Genomic DNA, 5,307 nt, shown 5'->3' with positions numbered 1-5,307 from the left:
GGACAAGCGTGCTTTATGGAGCCGAGTTCTCACCGTGTAATTATTTCTGCAGCAATGAGCAAAACACGAGGCACAATTCCCCAATCCCCACACCAGACAAGGATGGAGAAAACACGCAGGAAGAATCAAATAAATTACACGTTAGACTAATTCCAGGAGAGACCGGGAATAAATACAAAGTGTACTACAGGGAACGGCGACGGGATGCATTAAAGAGGCGCTGTCTAAAGATTTAAAACCTGCTCCTGGCATGCAATAGAATATCTCTTATATTCACCTCCCTGGTGGCCCGTGTCTTTGACCTTCCCTCCATTCCAGGCTCTGCAGCCACTTCTGGGAATTTTAGATGGCCATGTCCCCTACATGGAGGACGCTGGCACACAGTAGGGAACAGGGACATCCGACTACCCAGGAGTGTCAAATGCCGAAGCGGCGCTGGATCGGATGGAAAGGTAAGAGACTCAGGCCACCAGCGAAGGTAACATGTCTTTCATTGCAGGATGAGGGCGGGTTAGAAATCTTTAAAGACCTGACAGGGTCTTTTTAGAGTAGACCTATGGTCAGATATATGTTTCATGTGAAGTGCATGTATGCCAAGTATTAGTATAACACGTCTAGGTATTTATGACCACTCTCAGCTATCATAGTACTGCCATTGACAATGCCTGCATCTGCTTTGCTCCAATGACCACCAATGTACAGACCACCATTTTAACCACTGACCCCCTACATAAGGGGAATTTTTTTCACTGACCATAAATATAAGGAGGCCTTCTCCACTGACCCCCAATGTACCAGGCCATTGTTACCCACTGACCCCCAATGTACAGTAAAGGACATTCTTCCCACTGACCATAAAAAAAGGGGGCCTTTTTCACTGACTACCAATGTTCCAGGCCATGGTTACCCACTGACCCCAATGTAAGGGACATTCTGCCCACTGACCATAAATATCAGGGGGCCTTCTTTACTGACCACTAATGTACCAGGCCATTCTGACCCACTGACCCTCAATGTAAGGGACATTCTTCCACTGGTCATACAAAAAAGGGGATCACATGTTTCACTGCTTGTGCGTTTCTGATAATACACCCAGCATGGTAAACACACTAGTGTCACCACATTTCTTATACGTTCATTCATTATGCTAGCTACAGCTCACTGATCAAACTAATGTTTTATAAACCTATAGAAATCATTTCCAGCAGGGGTTCCCCGAGGCTTAAAAATTATTAAAAAGGACTCCTCCGGGGTAAAAAGGTTAAGAATGGCTGCCCCAGACTAAACGAGCGTTATACCTTTACTATATCAAAGGGTCCACCAAAACAATATTGGTTAATGCTCATTCTGAGTTATTGACTGTTAAAGCTGAAGTCCGATTAAAAATAATATTTGGGCTTTGCCCCATATAGTAAGTGTCTACTGCTTATTTAATTTTTTAGGGGGGGCTGTAAAGTAAAAGCAGAGGAACATTCCTGAAGGTATGGACAACCTGCCCCACAAATTTGTTCCTCTGCTCGGGTCGTGCAAGCCTTGACTAGCAGAGCATGCATAGATCAAGGTGACCACTGTCGCCAACAATCATTTTTGCAGTCTGTAAGTATGACATTTTCACCAAACACCAAAAAGACCGTCAATGTATCAGAGCATTCTTTCCAAAATCCTCCAATGAAAGGGTCATTCTTTCCCACTCACCCCCAATGTACCATTAATTCCCAATGACCCCCATTGTACCATTCCATTCATTCCTAATGACCCCCAATGTACCATTCCATTCATTCCTAATGACCCCCAATGTACCACTCCATTCATTCTCACTGATTCCCAATGTACCATTCCATTTGTCCTCAATGACCCCCATTGTAAAAGGCATTCTTCCCAGTGAGCCCCAATGTACCATTCATTCCCACTGACTCCCCTTTCTCTGTCCGGACGTGGTTTAGGGTAACCAAGCACCAGGATGTACATGCAAGTGCCTTCTGATCGCTGGGCAATTTTTAATAATCATCTAGTCCAAAACTGGACAATCCCAGGAGCCTGGTAACCAATAAAAATTTCAGCTGGTGCCAAACTTCTGAGGTTATCTCGTTGTTGTCAATAGGGCCTAAACAAATCTCGATGACTCCTGCATTGGACAGACTAGACCCTGAAATCCATAGAATTTTTGTCCAACCCTGATCTAGTCTAGAGGGCACCAGAAGCCCACAGTGTTCCATGTCTACCGACATCAGCTAGAAAGTCAGCTCTTTGCCACTCCCTGTCTCGCTCGCTTACCACTGGACAAAGAGACCACATTCAAAGAGATGCAGGAGAAAGACAAGCCACCAGATTGCTACACGTTCTTGGTATCTGTGTACTAGATGCCCCAAGTTGTAGGGCTCCTGAAGACCACCAGAACATTGCTGAAGATATGTTGGCACGGAAGTGCCAGTTTACTGTGTCACAGGTCAGTACATGTACACTTGAAGCTTGTGCATTATTCTCGGTGAAGCTACATTGAAACATCTGATTAATAAGTGACAGGTAATGAAGTGGTTTACAGCTCCATGAAGTGTCATTTTATAGCCTTCTATAAAGCCGATGGTGTACAGAGGACAACCAGGGCGGAGAAATCCTTACAACAACATTTAAAGGCCTTGGGGGTTAAAAGGAGATCTGTCTTAGATGGACACAGATTGGTAGCTAGAGGTCACTCCTAGTGCTCTCACTCTCCTTCACCCATGAGCCCCACAATTATGAGAACCGCAAGGTCAAACAACCCAAAAGTGATGATCCAGTTGTAGATAGAGCCAGGTGGACTTTTATTTCTTGGGGAAGTCAGCAGCTAGTTCTCTTTAGCATTACTCCTGACTCTGTTTGTGGATGTTAACATCTCGATTGGACATAGACCTCTTCTGTAGGATGTATATACACCTCTATAGGGCACAGACCATCTTTGTAGGATGTATATACCTCTACAAGTTCTGTAGATCACCTCTGTAGGATGTATATACCTCTATAGGACATATACCTCCTCTGTAGGATGTATATACACCTCTATAGGGCATATACAATTTTTGTAGGATGTATATACCTCTACAAGTTCTGTAGATCACCTCTGTAGGATGTATAAACCTCTAAGGAACAAAGACCTCCTCTGTATGGTGTGTACACCTCTATAGGACACAGACCTCCTCTATGGTGTATACACCTCTATAGGACACAGGTCTACTTTGTAGGATGTACACACCTCTACAGGATGCAGACCACCCCTGTAGGATGTATACATCTCTATAGGACACAGACCATCTTTGTAGGATGTATTCACCTCTACAAGTTCTGCAGATCACCTCTGTAGGATGTATAACCTCTAAGGAACAAAGACCTCCTCTGTATGGCGTATACACCTCTGTAGGACACAGGCCTCCTCTGTATGGCGTATACACCTCTGTAGGACACAGGCCTCCTCTGTAGGACACAGGCTTCCTCTGTATGGCGTATACACCTCTGTAGGACACAGGCCTCCTCTGTATGGCGTATACACCTCTGTAGGACACAGGTCTACTTTGTAGGATGTACACACCTCTACAGGATGCAGACCACCCCTGTAGGATGTATACATCTCTATAGGACACAGACCATCTTTGTAGGATGTATACACCTCTACAAGTTCTGTAGATCACCCTGTAGGATGTATAAACCTCTAAGGAAAAAAGACCTCCTCTGTATGGCGTATACACCTCTGTAGGACACAGGCCTCCTCTGTATGGCGTATACACCTCTATAGGACACAGACCTCGTCTCTATGGTGCATACACCTCTATAGGACACAGACCTCCTCTCTATGGTGTATTCACCTCTATAGGACACAGACCTCTTCTCTATGGTGCATAAACCTCTGTAGGACACAGACCTCTTCTCTATGGTGCATAAACCTCTGTAGGACACAGACCTCCTCTCTATGGTGCATCGACCTCTGTAGGACACAGACCTCCTCTCTATGGTGCATACACCTCTGTAGGACACGGACCTCCTCTCTATGGTGCATACACCTCTGTAGGACACGGACCTCCTCTCTATGGCGCATACACCTCTGTAGGACACGGACCTCCTCTCTATGGCGCATACACCTCTGTAGGACACGGACCTCCTCTCTATGGCGCATACACCTCTGTAGGACACGGACCTCCTCTCTATGGCGCATACACCTCTGTAGGACATGGACCTCCTCTCTATGGCGCATACACCTCTGTAGGACACGGACCTCCTCTCTATGGTGCATACACATCTGTAGGACACGGACCTCCTCTCTATGGTGTATACACCTGTGTAGGACATAGACCTCCGCTCTATGGTGCATACACCTCTGTAGGACACAGACCTCCTCTCTATGGTGCATACACCTCTGTAGGACACAGACCTCCTCTGTATGGTGTATACACCTCTGTAGGACACAGGCCTCCTCTCTATGGCGCATACACCTCTGTAGGACACGGACCTCCTCTCTATGGCGCATACACATCTGTAGGACACGGACCTCCTCTCTATGGTGTATTCACCTGTGTAGGACACAGACCTCCGCTCTATGGTGCATACACCTCTGTAGGACACAGACCTCCTCTCTATGGTGCATACACCTCTGTAGGACACAGGCCTCCTCTCTATGGTGTATACACCTCTGTAGGACATAAACCTCCTCTATATGGCACACTGGCTTTACGTTCTCTGACATTTCCCCACCCCCTCCAGCTAACTCCGCCCAACCTTAGCCTCAGTCCTCCAATCCTCACTCTTCTCAGGCCCCCTGATGCTCCCGCCTACCCTGTGAGCGACACTCTGTCTGACAGGTTCCTCCCTCCACCTCTACTACTGCCACTGCTAGGTGACTGGCCACGCCTCCCTCCGACTGCGCAGCCGCCGTGCGGCTGGACACGTCCCCCGTTGCTATGTCGCTGAGCTTGGTTCCGCCTCCTGTCGCCTGTACGGCTCTGTGAGTGGCTCGCAGTCGGATGGTTGCAGCCTCTCTGACGTCACATTGAGACGCGGAGGTTGCTGGGAGTTCGCTATGACAGGACGGGGACTGTATAGGTGAATGGAGTCTGGGGAGCCCGGTGACCCCCTCACATTGCCTCAGGTGTCCTAATCATTACATATGCGGAAGTGCTGCTGTTGCCTATAGGAACCTGTCAGAATTCTTGTATTTTACTTTAGAGCTGAGCTATGAGAAGAACATCAATCCAGATCACAGTAAGAGGAGAGAGGGAATAATTCCCATTCTGGTAGCCAGTATTAGGGGGATCAGACACTTCTATGTGTCTTGTATTCTTG

Source organism: Nanorana parkeri, unplaced genomic scaffold (genome assembly GCF_000935625.1).
Source record: "Nanorana parkeri isolate BGI_ZX_2015 unplaced genomic scaffold, ASM93562v1 scaffold2527, whole genome shotgun sequence".
Classification (NCBI taxonomy): Eukaryota; Metazoa; Chordata; class Amphibia; order Anura; family Dicroglossidae; genus Nanorana; species Nanorana parkeri.
This window is presented reverse-complemented; position numbering follows the sequence as displayed.